Source organism: Oryctolagus cuniculus, chromosome X (assembly GCF_964237555.1).
Source record: "Oryctolagus cuniculus chromosome X, mOryCun1.1, whole genome shotgun sequence".
In the NCBI taxonomy this organism is placed as follows: domain Eukaryota; kingdom Metazoa; phylum Chordata; class Mammalia; order Lagomorpha; family Leporidae; genus Oryctolagus; species Oryctolagus cuniculus.
Genome location: NC_091453.1, coordinates 109,434,061 through 109,452,775, shown reverse-complemented (window position 1 = coordinate 109,452,775; position 18,715 = coordinate 109,434,061). Strand labels below are relative to the sequence as shown.

At 41.1% G+C, this 18,715-nt stretch overlaps 1 long non-coding RNA gene across 3 annotated transcripts in view; it reads left to right on the top strand.

The window, feature by feature from the left end:
- Nucleotides 1-18,715, top strand: part of LOC103351973 (uncharacterized) — a 49,369-nt gene that overhangs the window by 18,634 nt on the left and 12,020 nt on the right. The window lies entirely within an intron of this gene.

Genomic DNA, 18,715 nt, shown 5'->3' with positions numbered 1-18,715 from the left:
GATGGCAAAATGGTAAAATGTGTCAGTATTCCAAAGAATATTTAATGATACTTGAAAAATGTTCAAGCTGCAAATGAGGAAAGCTGGTTTTAATGTTCAAGTACAAGGGGATTTGAATGTTATTTTTATTTAAGTGCATGTTAAACCTGCAGAGATACAAGAATGCACAGCAAGGACATTGTTAAAGTGGCCATTTGTTCTTACACTGACGTAGTACCATTTATTTTCTAGTTTATAAGTGCTTTGCCAGCAGCAGGTATAACTTTTATGATTTCTTAGAATAGAAATGCCTTCTAGAGCAAAATACAGAAAAATTCCAAGCATTCACGAATGCATATTGATATGCAAGTGTGCAAATGATTTAAGGTACTGCTGAAGACTTTGTCCATGCAATCATGTTTAAAAATAAACATATATACAAAGAGGCTTCACAAAGTTCATGCAAAATTGAATTAAAAGAAAAGTTGGTTTTTTGTGCAAAAGCATGTTGAAATCCCAGCATATTTTTTCATGCTATGAATTGTTCATGAACTTTATAAAAACTTCTTATGTTCATGGATTACAGATTTTTTTGCATGAAAATACAGTATTTTTAAAATTTGTATTCATGAACTTTTTGCAGCACTCTTGTGTGTGTGTAATATATATATATATATATAAAAAGAGAGATGAGTAAGCATTTTTAAAATTTGCACATTTATAATCATGGCAAGTATTATAGTGAGTATTCATTTTAACTGGAAATTATCAATTGATATATTTATTTCTGTATTTGTGTTTATATATAGATATTAGCAAAAATTATAGCTACATGGAAAGTGTTGTGTGTTTTCTTAGGATATACATCTGGATGAGAGATATCAATTATAACTTTTATTTAAATTTTTTAGAAAATATAAAACAAATTTGGTATAAATTTTGAAAAGTATAAAAAGGGAGAAATCCTAATAAGCATAAAATATAGTGCTTGTTTTAATGTAAGTTTTAGAGATACATGTCACTGTAGTAATGATTAGATAAGGCAGGCCTCAAATTAAGATGCTTAAGTTGTGGCATTACGGCTATATTATGTCCTGTGCATACATTTTTACAAAATTAAATGAGAACCTAGTATTTTTTATTGAGCAGGTCAATCAAGAAGCTCTTCGCAAATGTTTTATTGTCTGAAATCCACATGTTGCACATGTTTCATGATAATTCAATCTATCCATGAATCAGAAATGAAAATTTGGAATCTGGAACATAATGCATATACAAATCCAATTTAAGTACTAATTTATTGTCCTGTGTTACCATAAAATAGAATTATGTGTGTCTATTGAAAGAATGGCGATAAATATGCAAAAGGTTAATAGTGCTTAATTCAATATTTTATGACAGTGCTTTTTATTTTTAAACAGTGAGTGATTATTTTCTAAATTCTTTGGAAGCACACTGTCTTATGTAAAAATCACTCTTAAAATTGATTTCTGAAACTTAATTGGCAAACATATACCTGACAGAGTCATAGGAAATTAAAAGTAATATAATATCATACATGTGAACATACTTGTGTTCCAATGATGAAACCATGAGTCCAAATATGTCCCTTTTAAGTGGAATTGATGGAAATTTGAGTATATGTGTCACTTGAAGAGGGATGGTATTTGTAATTCAGACTTCAGAACTATCTGTCCAGCCATGGCTGCTCTCAACTCAACACACAAAGCCTAGTGCTCAGCTCAGAAAATGGAGGACTCAGGAAACTTGGCAGTGTGAAAAGTCACATGCTCTAGGCCCTTATTTGCATCTGTTTATTTACTTATGCTCAGCCCTGGATCACTAAGAATTGGCCAATGGAAGCAAATAATATTGGGAAAATATTGGGGATCAAGGCTGAATTGAAGAATAGCTACGCCTAGGTAGAGTAGAAATGGAATTCTTATAAACAAGGCATTTCTGATGAAACTGGGTGGTATAGGCCTTAATTTTATTACAGAGGGAAATTAGGAGTAAAAAGTGATTAAGAATGAGCTGATTTCCCCCAAACAGGGTGTTGCAAGGCGGCTTTGTTTGCTGGCTCCTTTGTCTCTTGGTGGATGTTTTTCTCACTGAAAGGGCCGGAGTAGGAGTAGAAGACCTTAGTGGGCAGGGCTAATCACCTTTCCCAGAGCAGTACTGCCATCAACAGGAAGTGGTTTGACAAAACCTCAAGTTAATGAGAACTTTCCTGAGGCCTAGCAGTTGAGAAAGGTTGGGCATTTTGTGAATATGAGTGGACTTCAGCCTTGAGCAGACATCTTTCCTTTTAAATCTGTAGTCTTCTATAAGCTCTGGGCGAAGTCAGAATCCTGGGGGGAAAAAGCTGTTAAGTAGGGGTTGGGGGAGGGGGGATAGGAATGAGTTTGCAGCCGCCAGGCAGGGCAAGTGCAAGTAGTTGGGATCAGACACTCACCCAGTGAGGACAAGACTAAAACAAATCAGAGGTCCTATTTGTGGGGCCTGTGGGTGTTTGTCTCCAGGCCCTGCCCCTGAGACATTAAAGCAGTTGGACTAGCACAAGGTATCAGTAGTATTAGAATGAGGGGTTAGGGGGTGGATCTCATTCCCTGTGACTTCTTAGCAGCTGGTGTGCTTCCTGGTGCTCTCAGGGACACCCAGAAGTCTGGCTTCCGCATTTCCTGGAGCGAGGAAGGCCTGATGAGGAGGAGTATGTGCCACTGTGCCAAGCCAATACAAAGTAAAACATTGAAAGGAGTGCAGACACCCACAAGCAGAAGTCCTGGAGGTATTTTCTGAGCCCAGGAAGTAATAGCTACAGTGGCTTTGCAGGCATTTATTTCTAGGGCCAAGTGTGGAGGCCTACCCTTTTAGAGGGACTTGTTTCTACCTCAGCTTGCATAAAGGAACAGAAGTGAATTCTTTGGCTATTGACCTTTCTTTCCCTAAGGAAGTTGGGCCCCCTGAGGCTTCGGATCTAACTGTTTATTCATATTAGCAGCTATTGTTCTCTGTGTCTGCTGGTTAGCTTTTTTCTGATGAAGGGTCCTTGTAGGCCTGACAAGGTCTCCGCCTTTGAGAAGCTGAGCACATCAAAACCCTGGAACACTTACCCACAGCATAGCAAGAAATACCTAAAATTTTTAGCTCTTCCTGAGGATGTTCTTGGTTGAAGTCAACCAAGGAAGGTATGGAGACTTTGGAGAAGGCAGGTCTCATTACTGTCAGGTACCCTGTGAAGCTGTAAGGTGATCACTTACCTCTTCAGCTAAACAAGTGCAACAGAGAAATTTGCATTAGAAGAGATAAGCTTTCTGCATTGGAGTAATAGTTTCACTTGACCAAATGCTAGACTAGGGCAGCCAGATGTGTAGAGAATTGTGGGTGACAAAGAAGCAGCCCTAGCTCTGGGATTCTAACTAGAGAAAATATGTGTTGATAGGGGAAACCATATATACATATGTATATAATATGTAGCATATATTATGTACCTACAGTATTTATAATGGAGGCAATAAGAAATATGTCTCATAATGATTTACTCACCGAAAATGAGGACCTCAAGATTTTCTGTAATATTCTCAAACTTCTCGGGAATTAGGAGTGAAAATTTTTTATGTAAACCATAATACATAAATATCCAATATTCTTATAAATTTATCATGAATGTAAATGTTTATATGTATATTTATATATAAATGTAAATATAAAAATATCTCTGTATCATAAGGACTGGGAGGAAATTATCCAAAAGATTATCAATGGTCTTCACAGGTTTTGTGATAATGCTTTACTCTTTATCAATGCATAGTTACAGCTGAATCTTTGGCAAGCACCATGTCTTAGTTACTATGAGGAAATGTTTTTAATACTTACCTCTAAGAGATAAATGGTAACACACACACACACACGCAATAAAGTCGTAGTGTTATAGGCAGGCAGATAGGATAAAATTGATCAGGTTTGTGAGCTGGAAGACCACGCCTTCACCATGCCCCTGTGTGACCTCTTGCCCCTACCTTGCCACACTTGTGTGCCCACCACCCAATCAGACTAATGCCCGAGACATTAAACAGTTGGACTAGCACAAGGTATCAGCAGTATTAGAATGAGGGCTTAGGGGGTGGTCCCTGAGTTGTAATCCCTTTTGGAAGGGGATTACAGCCTGGGACATGGTGGGCCCAGCCCTTTGGCCTTTTTGCCCTTTTTCCCTTTTGTCCTGGACCCACTTGGGGTCCCCGCACGCGTGGCCTTCAGGGTGCGTGGCCTTTGGGCCACCCACCCCATGTTTCCTGGCCTGCATGCTCCTCCACATGGCTGGCTCCTGGTACTTGGTAGGAATCCAGATTTCCCTCTCTTTAGATAGGGCCCTCATTCTCCTATGCATTTTTCTCACTGATAAAAGCTTAAAACTTATCATGCTGCCTCATTTATTTGTGCCAGTATTCAGAATTCTTCTCTGAATATTAGGGAAGAACCCACAAGACTTATTAATATTGTGAATTCATTAATAAGCACAGGGTAATATAAATGGCACCCCATATTCTGATATCATACCGCACCCCAGATGGGACTTCCAAGGGGTCTGCCTCCGAAAACAGTAGGAAGCCATTTAATGACATAGGAAAATGCTTGTGATGGTAAATGAAATTGTGAGACAAAACTTTTAAGTGACCCCTGATTGGGACATATATCTCCTGTTATTGTGGGGCACCATCTGAGAGCTATTTGGGTTCCCTCCTTAAAGCCCCAGTCAAATGGATGCTGACAACACAAAAGGCCTAGGTCTTTATCCAGAAGATAATCCTTAGAGATAAGCTGGGCAATGACACATGAATTGAAAATTAGAAATGTCCTGAAATTGAGTTTCTAGCATTTTCTGTCCAGGGATGTGTTCTGGAGACTTGCTACCAGAAACAGATGACTTGATAACTTAGGAACATCCTGGAGATGTAATGCTAAGTGAACAGGAATAGAACTATGAAGGCAAAGACTAGTGGAAATTAGATTCTTAAAAGAGAATGTGTCTGATAAGGTGGTGGTTTAAGTCTCAAATTGGTTTCAGATGGAAACCAAGAGCAAAAGTTCAGCAGCACAATCATTTGTAAGGCCTCCATATTCCTTGGCGCCTTTGTTTCTTGGTGGCGTTTTTTCAGACAGGACGGGCGGGAGAAGGCCTGGCGAGCAGGTCCTGTTGACAAGTATGGAGCACTACTGCCATCAGGAGGAAATAGTTTGAAAACTCCCTACACCCTTATTGCACCGCTCGCGAGAGGACTTTCGGTTTAGCAAGGTTTATTTAGCGGAGAGATCTAGCAAGTCCAGGCCTCAAATCTGGCCTCTGAGGTATTCCCAGAGTTTTAGGCAAAAGCTCCATGCTGGCTTGACAAGAACGATATTCAGTGGTAGCAGCTGGCTATACCAGCGGTACATTCGAGGTTCGACAGAGCCTGCGGCTGCCGGCACAGGAAGTAATAGGGTGGGGCTTTGGTTAAGGAAATCTCTTAGACCACAATGCAGGGCTGCAACACTTTCTGCTCCTGAGCCTTGCATGAGAAAGGCCAGTTCACCTTATCCTGGGGCCAGAGCACCTGGGCTTCATGTGGTAGCACCACCCATAAAACAAGCTAATCCAAAGTGATATGGAAAAGCAGCAAGTGTACTTGCTGAGGGATCTATAACAAGACAGGTGCCTGGAACTCATTGCCTTGAGCTCGGAGAACAGAGGATCACTGCAGGTCACACTGCCAAACCAAGAAGGGCCAAACATTCTGCCCGGGAGCGAGCCATGCACACAAGGGACCAAACAATGTGAGGAAGGCCAGAAGGAAGTCTCTGAGCCCAGATACAACAAGCATGTTACTTGTATCTGGTCCCTCAGGCTTAAGGAAAGGTGTGCCCCCTTCACTGTCCCCACCCCCCCCAGCCACATCTCAGTTTTCTTGGTGCAGTTGGAGGGGGGGGGGGCGGGGGGGAATCTGTTCCTTCAGTTGTTCTCTCAGAGGGTGATGATGTCTTTGAAGCCTGTTCTCACAGTTAAGAGCTCCAGATGAAATGCCTAGTAAGCCTGTCAAGGTAGCCACGATTTTGTGTGAACATTCATTGAACCACACTTGTAATGCAAGTAATGGAAACGGAAAAAGAATTGATCTGCATGAATTATTATTTTAAAAATAAATATAAAGGTACATTTAGTATCCCATGTATGACAGCCTGTATAGTAAGAGCTATATATGCTGTGATAAAAGAATCTCCAGAGGTAAGCCAAATAATAGCCTTCTTTTTAAAAGAAGTTAGAGTTACACAGAGAGAGAAGGAGAGGCAGAGAGAGAGAGAGAGAGGTCTTCCATCCGCTGGTTCACTCCCCAGATGGCCTCATCAGCTGGAGCTGTGCCAATCCGAAACCAGGAGCCAAGAGCTTCTTCCAGGTCTCCCACGGGTGCAGGGGCCCAAGGACTTGGACCATCTTCCACTGCTTTCCCAGGCCATAGCAGAGAGCTGGATCAGAAGTGGAGCAGCCGGGACTCCAACTGGCGCCCATATGGGATGCTGGCACTGCAGGCCACAGCACTGGCCCCTGAATAATAGCCTTGCACTAAATGTAAAAGAGCTAATATTTCTGATAAAATTGAGGGAGAGTTCTTGGGAAGCTGGGAAGCCATGATGGGATGCCAGGTGACTAGAAATGGCCTCTTCCAGGGCTAGAACTTTGATCATCTTCTTTCCTCATTTGGTCCTGGAATCCCAAGTCTTGTTCTTTGGAGTCCACAGATAAATGGGGGAAAATCCTGAAAGACTTCTGTTACTTGAAGAAATCGGGAAGTGAGAAGCCAAGTGCTGGTGGAAATCGAATGCTTGGAAAGAGAAGATGGCAGATGAGGATGAGGATGGGTGGTTGGAGCTTCGTTTTGGTTTTAGATGGAAATAGAAAGCAAAAGCACAGCAGTCCAAGCTGGTTTCCTCAAACTGGGCAAGCAGTGTTATTTCCTGGTGACTTTTTGTTCGTTAGCGTTTTTTTCACTCTGGTTGGGCGGGGGAAGAGTTCCGGTGGTGGGGGAGGGGCGCAGAGCTGGTTGACATTTCTGGAGCACTACTGCCATCATGAGGAAATTAGTTGATGAAGCTGTAAGCCTTGAGTATTTCTTACCAGAAGACCCGGAAGCTGAAGAAGGTTTGACATGTTGGGGTATTGAGTAGCTTGTGGCTCGAGAATGGAGAACGGTGTCCTTATGGTCTCTACCTTCCAGGAATCTGGACAAAGATGTAATAGAGTTGCAGAAGCTGGCTAAGGTGAGTGGCCTGGATGGGAGAAGGTGCTACCAGGAAATTCAGGTACAGGAAGTCGTCAAGGTGGAGCTTGAATGTCTTCCCCGTGTAGGAGGAACTAGAGGAAGCAATTCTCTGCCAAGTGCTGGCCTTCTGATCATTTGGTCTCCTGTCCCTACCTCTTGGATTTGAAGCAGTTTTGGGCACAATACTGTTGTGTGCTGGAGTCTGGTCCACGTTTGGCATCAGTGTCAGCTCAGTGTGCAGGGGAAATTTTCTTAGTATTTACCCCCCCCCCCATACATATATATGTGAGTTTTATTTATTTACTTATTTATTTATTTTTATTTGAGAAGTAGAGTGTCAAGGAGAGAAAGAGAAATCTTCCATCTGCTGGTTAATTCTCCAAATGCCAGCAATAGTTGAGGCTGGGCCAGGTCAAAGACAGAAGCCAAGAATTCCATTGGGATCTCCCACATGGTTGGCAGAGACTCAGCTATGTTGAGACATCATTTGCTTCTTCCCAAGGTGTGCATTAACAGGAAGCTGGATGGGAAGTGAAGGAGGAACTTGAACCCAGACACTCCAGCTGGGATGTAGGCATGCCAAGGGGTGGCTGAACCACTGCGCCACAGTACTTACCCTTGTGAAGCGTATATTGAAGAATTTATTCAGAGCTGAGAGACAATCACTGACAATCAACAAAGCCCTCATGAATGTCTTGGAGATATCTGACGTCAAAGCATGCCTTAAGGATCCCAGATCACTTTCTATAGTGAAGAAAACCAGAATCTTTGGACAAATTTCTAAGTAACAGAAAATCAGTCATCTGAAGGATATTTAATGACATGTGATATGGCCTTGTGATGTAAGTTGTGGCAGAATTATGATAGGAGAAAACTCAAAACCCAAGTGGATCCTCATACTACGTGAGTCTGAAGTCTTATCAATAAAACCCATGGAACATATACATATACATATACATGCATTCACTCATAAAAGCACTCAGATGAAATAGATTTAGGAGAAGAGAAGAAAGATCAAAATAACACTGGATAGCAGTGCTTGCTTCCATGGACTGCTGAATGTTTCTTCAGGCCATATACCATGATCAGCTGGAGAACAGAAGAGTGGCACTAATAGAGGCAAGTATTCTGGAAAGCCAGATGTGCTCAACTCACTGAAGGGGGCTGTCCTGCCAGGCCTACAAGGAATTCTCATCAGTACAAGTTTCAGAAGCAGTCATGGAGATCAGTATTTGCTAATATGAATGAAAAGTTAGTCCTTGAGCCTGAAAGGCTTTATCTTCCTTAGAGAAAGTCCAACAGCTAAAGAACCCATTTCTGTCTCCTTAAGAGAGCTGAGATGAGTTCCTCCTTCCTCCAAGAGAGTAGACCTCCACACTGGACACTGGAAAAAAGCTGCTGAGTCACTGTAGCTGTTACTTTGTTACCTCTTGGGGTCAAAAATACCTCCATACTTTCTCCATCGTTGATTCCTTTTGTATGCATATATGTGTACTCAAACTAATCTGGAATTTATTGGCCAGGCACCACAGCCAACACATACTCCTCTTCAAGCTTTCCTTGCTCCAGGTAATGGGGACCCCATTACCAGACTTTTGAGTGTTCCTGAGACCTCCAGAAAGCACAGCACCTGCTATTAGATGTCTCTTGGAATGAGACACCTTTCCCTTGCACTCTTTCACTGTTGGTCCTGGGGCCCAGGTCCTAAAGCACAGGGACACCTATGCTAGCCAAGCTGCCTCACTGTCCCAGGGGCAGGGACAAATGGCATGTGCCTAGAATGTCTGCCTAGACTCTTGAGTGGCTTCTTCTCATCCTGCCCGCGTGAGAGGAAATCAAATCCCTGACCTGGCCCTGGCCTCTCGCTATGCAGCTTCTTCACTAGGATTCATCCTTTGTCCTGAGCTGGAAAGCTTGAGAGTTGAAGTAAAGGAGCCTCAGCTTGAGGTCAGGGCCTGTTCAGCCTTGAGAGGAACAGCTTTGGCTTTTGTCAAACTACTTCCTCATGAGGGCAGTATGGCTCCAGAAAAGCCAGCTAACCCTGTGCCCAGGTCCTCTTCTCCCGCCCCTTGTGTCTGAAAAAAAAAAAAAACCAAAAAACAAAAAAACCCAAGAAACCAAAGTGCCAGGAAATATGGCTGCCTTGTATTTGCGCATTTCGGAGAAATTTGCTCCTTACTGCTGTGCCTTTGCTTTTAGTTCCATTTAAAGTCAAACTGGAGCCTAAAACCACCTACCCTCAATAGACATCTTTTTTTTTTTTTTCAAGAATTATATTTCCATTTGGCCTTGGTTCCACAGATCTTTTCTTTCATCAACATGAAGTTTCTGTTTCTGTTTCTTCAGATTCTTTGCTACAGGGCTCACATCTTTGGGAGGAAAGAAATCACAGGCATCTCAAATCTTGGATTAGGCTACCTGTAGCCATTACACCTCTGTACTTTGACCTACCTCATTTCCTACGCTCTGTTGGCATACTGCCATTTTTCGGCTTACATGTTTTAGATTAGAAGTAACCAAAATGGCATCCTTCTTTCTAAATGTCTTTGCAAATAGAGAGCTCACTAGTCAGTATTCCAGTTGCTTAATCCTGATGCTCAAAATAAATACCCACATGTAGTTATTTTCATTTAAGGACCTAAGAGTCAACTTCTCTTATAGATTTTGAACCAATATATGAAGACAACTTTTGGTGCCTTTCTTTGTATTTCTTTGCCTCATTTCAATTTTTACATAAGCATGAATGCTTTATATGAACGTGGAAACAATTCATTTAAAATAATTAATTGAGCAATTAGAGATTATAAATTGTATGCCCTACTTACGTGATTATGTAATTTATTATCCAAGTCAAACAACTATTGTAAACCCTTGACTTCCCAAGGCAAGCTATAATTCCACAGCCTTGAGATAAACACTGATCACATCTTTAAGTTTTCTGTGCCATTTACCTAAACATATTGTTATATTTTTATATGCACAGATACAGGACATGTTTACAAAAACTGCGTATTTTCTTGCATCCCTTTTTAAAATTTTAGACAATTTCCCTTTTTTATTTTATGATCATTTTGAAAGTACTTCAGTTATTCAAAAGTATGACTTTGAAATATGAAAATAACTTTTTCCACTTATAAAAATGAAGTTTTTTCAATATAGAATATTAAGCTAATATCAAACTCAGATAAGTGAATGCAAACTGGCATAATATTGCTATCATCTGTATATTTTTTTTCTTTGAGCACAACTTGTATCATATGGTATGTTAGAAATTTTTTCTGCTGGCTGTCTTAGTTTCTTCTCTTTATCAACTCTTCATTTTTCTACATTTTTCTCCGTGCCTCAAATGACTGACCTGTAAGGAATATATAATCTGATAGTCTTGCTCAGTGAGGATTAGTTTAGGGGAACTTTGGGAATCTTTAAGGCTTAAAATGAAAACAATTTCAAAAAATATACCAGGTATAATAGCAACAACAACTATAAATTAACTGGGAAAGAAAGATTTGAAAGACTTTTATGTGGAAAATGAAGTCAAGTCCAGGAACATGTGCCCTGATGCCTAGAAGTGCCCTAATCCAGGCCTTGAGTTTTGAGAATTTCCCTCTTTCTCTTAAACCTGGCTGCTTGAGACATACTCTCAAAAGCAGACAACTTGATAACCTGGGGACAATGCTTGAGATCTATAACTGAGGAAAAAAGAACAAATATGCAAAGATTAACATGGAACGTTAAGTTCCTGAAAGAGAAGTTTGCCTGATGAGAGTGGTTGGTTTAGGCCTCAGGGATCAATTGAAAAATTTTCTCCTACAAGTCAAATTCCTCAATTGTGATCAACTTTCTGCATCAAATTCAAATTTTATATTTTTTATTAGTTTTAGTTTTTAGAAACACTTCCAATGGTAGACATTCATTTCCAGATACATGACAGCCTATTGTCAACGCTTAAAATCCACTTTCACTGAATTCTTGTGTTACTTGTTATGCATGGTTCCTGAATGTTCCTCATGTGACCAACCCTTACAGTGGATGGTACACCTCAATGCAAAGATGGCTATTCCAGTTTCCAATCTCACAGGTCTGTCTTTAAAGGGGATCCTACTTTAAAAATCAAAAATTTCCCTAAAGATGTGAATTTATCTTTTATTGTGGTCTACAAAAGTCACAGTTAAGGTGGCTACTGCGATGACTGGAATTTTGGCCTATTCTGAGGCCAGGGTCTACAATTTCTGTTGCAAAGTGTGCAAACAGCTACTGGTCATTTGGAAGTTGCTGTTGACTTTTCTGCCCAAACTTTACAACCTATTTTCTAACATGTAGTTTTACCATTCACTCCAAGTCATGGGCTTTGCATAGTAGCATTCAGCCTGCCCTGATCTCCAATATGATCAGATTAACATAACAATTTTAGCTTCCCTTTGATGTCACTTCTTGCTCTGTATATATAAAACATGGAGCCCTATTGTAACAAATATTTTAAAAACTGCCCAGACCACAAGAGGAGTTGATTACAAAATACTGGAGTAATATTTGGCCAAGCTTATGTGGTATGATCAATTTGGAAATAATTCTTTCGATTTCCTTTAGAGCATGTATGAAAAAAAAATGGCCTCTTGACTAATAGTATATTTCCTTTTAGTGAATACATCAAAACAATTTCCTGTTGCGCAATATTCATGTAATGTTTAGAATTTTGGTTTTGGTATAAGTAAGTGGGAGAAATTCATCAATTGATTACATCTGAGAAGCAGTTTGTACAATCAGTGCAGCCAAAGTTTGGTTTCAGCTGGAAATCCAAAGCAAAAGTGAAGACGGTGTGCGCCTTTCTCCACAAACTGAACAACATGGAGGACTAACAGATTTCCTAGCTTCTTTGTGTTTGGTGGCGTTTTTTCAGACAGGACGGGCGGGAGAAGAGGACGCCAGGGCCGGGCTCTTGGGCGTCTGTGGAGCTCTACTGCCATCGTGCGGAAAGAGTTTCAAAACACCGTGTGGCGGCACAGCTTCCTTCCCATGAGGCCTAGCTCTTGCGGAAGTTTGACTTGCAGAGGCTCGCGCTCCAAGCTGGGCCAGCAAGCCTTGTCCTCCAAGTCCTTAACGGAGAACTGGCCCTTGGCATTATGTTGGCGTAGGACCTTCAGAGTGAGGGGTCTGGAGTGAAGCAGCCGCGGCCAGGAGGCAGCGGCCCGGAAGTCGTGGGGCGGGGCCTGAGGTAGTCCTAGAGCAGGGCCTGGTTCAGTCCAGGTGTGGGCGGGACCAAAGGAACTTAGCAAAGACAAAGGCTCTAAGTGGACATTTGTATCCTGTTCTTACCCTTTGGATCAAGAGGTCTTTCTCTGGTGTCACGGTACTGTGGCCCATGGGTCTCTTGCTGCCATTGCGGGAGAATAAGGCAGTTCCAGCTGGCATGTTACAGGAGTAGGTGTGCTTTCTAAAGGTTTTAGGTGCACCCCATGGGTGAGGCTAGGGGGGCCTGAAGAGAAGTGGAATTACCCACCCAAACCAAGAAGTATTTGAACATTTAGTAAGGAGGTAGATGTAAAAAAAAAAAAAAAACCACCAAGTAATCCAAAAAATATCGTCAAACATAAAACATTGAATTAGATCTCAATCTACTTGACAAATTTAATTATGCCTGAACTGTTAAGAACATTTGTCATTTATTTCAACAAAAATAGCAAAGGTTTGAAAATGAACACACATTTTATTTTTTATTTTTATTTAAGAGGCAGAGAAAGAGAGAGAGATCTTTCTTCTGCTGGTTCACTCCCCAAATGGCCACAAAGGCTGGAGCCGGGCCAGGCTGAAGCCAGGTGCCTGGAGCTTCCTCTGGGTCTCTTCTGAGTGCAGGGGCCCAAGGATTTGGACCATCTCCCACTGCTTTCCCAGGCACATTAACAGGGAGCTGGATTGGAAGTGGAGCAGCGGTGTCTCCAACCGGTGCCCATGTGAGATGGCGCTGTTGCAGGTGGTGGCTTAACCTGCTACACCACAAAGTCGGGCTCCTGAACGTACATTTTAAAGTCTGCCCACCACAGGTTGTATTATCTATAACACTGTCTTATTTCATTATACATGGCTATTGTAGCTGCCACACTGTAAAGAAACACGATTATTTGTGGACATGCAAATAACAGATAGCAAGACTAATATCATTGAACATGGTAAAATAGGGAATTCCAATGCTCCAGTCCTTCACAAAAGCAACAGTGGGCCAGTGATGGGCTGGCCAGAAGTGTCAGAATCCATCTTTACAGATCTCAGGATCATGTTGAAAACTTACATCTTGTGAAGGCTGGATGGAGAAAGAACTATTTTGGTGTCATTTTTGCTGCTTCAAGAGAGAGATTTGTGACATAAAATTCCCAGCTGGGACAGGCCAGCTTATCAATATTTGGGATGTCTACAAAGTGCCTGGTTTTGAGTCCCAGCTCTGCTTCCAATTCTAACTTCCTGCTGATGTGCACTGTGGGAGGCAGCAGGTGATGGTGCAAGGACTCTAGTCCCTACCGTTCCCATGAAGTCCCACAATGAGTTTCAGGCTCCTGACTTCTGCCTAAGTTCTGGATATTGCAGGAGTTTGAGAAGTAAACTAATGAATCAAGATCTCTTTGTGTGTCTGTATCTTGTTGTTTGTCTATCTGCCTTTCAAATTAATTAATTTTAAAAAAGTTAAAATTGCCTACCTTGGGCAGGTGTTAGACCTAGCCGGTAAGATGCCCACATTCCACATTCCAATACCTGGATTTGATACCTGACTCTGGCTCCTGACTCCTGTTAATGCAGACCCCGGGAGGCAGCTCAAGCACTTAGGTTACGTGGGAGACCTGGCTAGAGTTCCCTGCTCCCTGTTTCTGCCCTGGTCATTGCAGGCACTTGGGGAATGAACCAGAAGATGTGAATTCTCTCTCTTTCTGCCTCTGCAATGTACTTTTTTAAAGCAGCTAAAATTGCCTACCCAACATCCTTCACTCTCCATACTGCCTTGAAGCCAGTTCTGTCCCTGCTGGTACATGGGAACAATATGAAACTTTCTCCAACAGTGGTAATTATCTAGCTTGATGTGCCTAGTGGCTCCTTGAAACACTGGTGCAAGATCTTGCCTTTGTTTTGCCCATCTTGGAAAGTTTTGTGGTCTAGGGTGGCCTACTGCAGAATTCGAAGGCCCAAGGATTACCATAGAGCAAAGGACAGCAGATAAGCAATACACAGTTGGAAAATGATAGAAGGAAGAGGTTATAACAGGAAATAAATGGGAGAATAAAAATCTTAAAAAGGTCTTATATATACTGGAGAAGCAAGAAAGTCACAGACATGTGAGATTACTTGGGAAACACCTGGTACAAGAAACTGCCATGTCTCACTAACCATCAGGCTCCTTGCAAGCTGAAAGTGAAAGCTAAAGTACAATTGTAAGCATGTTAGATACTGTTGAAAGAGGTCTCCAATAGAAAGCCAGTCTGCAGAGACTCAGAACTATTTTTTCTTTCCTTCTTATGCTCCAGGTATTCAAGGAAACTGTTGGAACACTAGGTCACCCCTATGTGAACAGACCACACATGACAGAGTACAGATTTACAAAACAATTAAGGGAAATCACTAAAAGAGCAAGCAACAACTCACCAAAATGCTTACTTTCTAAAGCAGTACTTACGACTGCACACTTTGAAGTTTTATCTTTTTATTAAAACTTCAAAGATTAACAAGCAAGACATAATGTTGATATCATTAAGTATAATATTATATTTTCCTCTAAAATATGCGGTGATATCTAAGAGCTGTAATGAATAAATTCTTGCTCAAGTAGTCAAAGGAGAAAAACACTTCTAATAATTTATTACTTAGCATAAAATTGATCATCTGAAATATATTTAGTGACATTATAAGCAGCCTTTCTATATGTGACCTGAGAAAAATGATGGAGGGAAAAATTTCAAATCAGCAGGAAATTCCCTCATGTTGCTAGCTGATTTTATAGCAACACAAATTTCATACACCTATATACAAGGTCCAACACTGACAAATATATAACAAACACAAAAAAGGACACAATCCAATCAATAAAAATTTTGAGTTTTTATTGAACTTCTGTTGCACAGGATATTCCTCATTTATTTCTTTATAATTGTTCAATTTTTTATTTCTTTTCCAGATGCTTATATGATACTTAGGATTCAAGCACTACTGATTTGTTATTTTTTTTACAATAAAGGAATGTTCTGAGATTTATCAACAAAATACTATCAATTAACCCAAGAATAGATAATTGCGGCCAGTGCGGTGGCTCACTTGATTAATCCTCCACCTGCGGTGCCGGCATCCCATACGTGCGCCGGGTTGTAGTCCCGATTGCTCCTCTTCTAGTCCAGCTCTCTGCTGTGGCCCGGGAGTGCAGAGGAGGATGGCCCAAGTGCTTGGGCCCTGCACCCCATGGGAGACCAGGAGAAAGCACCTGGATCCTGGCTTTGGATTGGCGTAGCTCCAGACGCGGTGGCGGCCATTTAGGGGGTGAACCAACGGAAGGATGACCTTTCTCTCTGTCTTTCTCTCTCAGTGTCTAACTCTTTATCTGTCAAAAAAAAAAAAAAAACAAGAAAGAAAGAAAGAAAAAGAAAAAAAAATAGATAATTGCATTTGGAAATTGCCCATTTCCTAATACTGTGTGAAATATTTAGGGCAGAATACTTCACCTATAGTGTGACCAAGATGGAACTGAAAAGAATGATTGAAATTGGATGTGTGTGTGTGTTGAACACCTCATTGAGCCAACAAGGGGAGAGTATTTACGAGCCTTTATCTGCTTAGGTTCAGTGGTGTCAGCTCTCCTGAACAATTACGTGTCTTCCAGAACATTCAAATGCTGCACCCATCAAATTGACATTGGTGGTGGCCTCTAGAAAGTGAGACATGCAGTGAAAAGTTTCCTTTTGTCCTTCATGGATTGGAACAGTCTAAGATTTTGTGACATTCTAGTCACAATTTGAGAATTAATCTGGAGCAAAAGTGCTGAAGACATTGTTATTGCAAAATGCTTAATTGATATCATGGAACTGAGTAATCCATACTTGAAATTAGAAAATAGGAGTATTAATTTTATACTGACATTTTCAAAGTATGCATTTCCTGATGATGGCATTAGTTAGTTGGTGGCCTAGTTGTGTTTTTCATGTGTGGCTACTATACCTGGCCATACTGTAAAGAAGCAGGTCTAATTAAGAGGACTGCGGAGGATGGCCCAAGTGCTTGGGCCCTGCACCCCATGGGAGACCAGGAGAAGCACCTGGCTCCTGCCATTGGATCAGCGTGATGTGCCGGCCGCAGTGCGCTGGCCGCAGCGGCCATTGGAGGGTGAACCAATGGCAAAGGAAGACCTTTCTCTCTGTCTCTCTCTCTCACTGTCCACTCTGCCTGTCAGAAAAAAAAAAAAAAAAAAGAGGACTGCGAAAAAGAAAGAGGGTATTGGCTCAAAAAACATTAAAATCCCTTGGAATATTTAAGAAAATAATTTTAAGAAAATTTAACAAGTTTGCTAGGGTTGAAGCAGTTGTAAATGCAGAAAATACACATGAACACTGGAATTACAAAGGAATGTAAACTTTAAAAGAGAAAGTTCATGTTATGTGTGTAAAAGAAGATATGTGAACATATGATAAAGACATTTTAAAAGTCATTTACTCTAAGGATTGGAAAACCACTTGTTTATGGTTTTATGCTTTCTGAGAATTGGAATATTTGCATTAATCTGAATTATTTATGTAAATCTTGTGGATAACATACCACTGTGTAGAGTAGAATATAAAGAAAAAATATGCACAAATATTTATGCATGTACATATGTTTGTGTATATATAGGAACATTGTAATTGAGTAAGATAATGTATTTTAAAAACTTCCTTCTGTGCATGTTCAATTATGTCCAAGAAAAACATTCACTTTAATGTGTATGCACCTATATGAGTGTATTTGTTTAATAACTGTATTTTAGTCATGGTGATTATTATAGTCAGGAGGCTCTGTATTCATGTACATACTTATTCATATAAGCAGAGATAATAAGAGTGTTTCCAGAGGCGCCTAAAGCATGCCAGCGGATCCCCTTCAAAGCTTTGCTAAAACACGCCAGGTCTGATCCAAACCACAATGTACACATTGATTTTGATATAGATTTACTTTTTGCCTGGACCTCACTACAGAAATATGTGTGTATATTGAAAAGAATGGGAGGAAATAATCCAAAGGTTGGTCAGTTGTCTTAGCAGATTCTATGATGGAGCTTTACTTCATCAGCATTTGTTTATTTTCTAAATGCTCGGCAAAAACCAGGCTCCATGAGGAAATATCCTACAAGTGTGCGGACAGCGAAATCAGAAGTAAAAGTTGAAACGTACCTCATATCAAAGGAACGTTCTGTGTTAACAGACTGGACAAAATGGAGGACCACCGTGTTTTCTGGTGATTTTGTGTCTTGGTGGCGTTTTTTTCAGACAGAAAGGGCGGGAGAGGAGGACACCAGGACCAGGCACTTAAGTATAGCTGAAACTCTACTGCCATCGTGCGGAAATAGTTTCAAAACACCCAGCGCCATCACAGCTTCCTTCCCATGAGGCCTAGCTGTTGCGGAAAGTCTGGCGTGAAGCTTGGGCTGCAAATTCGGCCCCTTTGGCTTTTTCTGTGAGTTCTAAACACAGACCTGGACGTTGGCGCTATATTGATGTAGGATGTGGAGAGTGAGAGGTCCGCAGTGAACCAGCATCTGCCAGGAAGCACTGGCAAATAAGTCGTGGGTGGCAGGGCTTGGGTTGCTTCAGTTGTGCACAGGAGCAGAGGAATGCACTCAGAAAGAAATGCCTGCTATGGTAGCCTTTTGTCTCTGGTTCCTGGCCTTTGGAGCAAGAGGTAGCCATTTTCACTGTGTTTCAACTTGCCGTTGTTCATGGATCCCTTGTTGCAGCAGGGTCAAAACACAAAGAGAAAGCCTGTTCCCGGTATATAGTAGGCACAGATGTACTTCCTGAAGAGAAGCAGAACCGCAACGCAAAGCAAAGCAGAAGATTTGAAGAGACCTCTCTCCACACAAGACAGGAGCATGGCCTAGGAGCACATGGAAGGATGTTTAATATTATCGGTCTTTATAGAAACACAAACCAAAGTACTTCATTATACCACTTCACATCCACTAGAATGGATTTTTAGAAAGGGAACATACAAGATTGGCAAAAGCTTGGAGAAACTGGAACCCTCCTACTTGTTGGGATGCAAGATTGTGTAGCGGGTATGGTAAACAGTTTTCCCAAACTTTAAGCATAGAATTGCTCTTTAACCTAGCAATTCCACTTCTAGGTATATACCCCAAAGGATTTACAACAGGGAGTTAACAACTACATGCACATACATGGGCATAGCAGCACTATTAACGATAGCCAGAATGTGAACAGAAGGCAAAT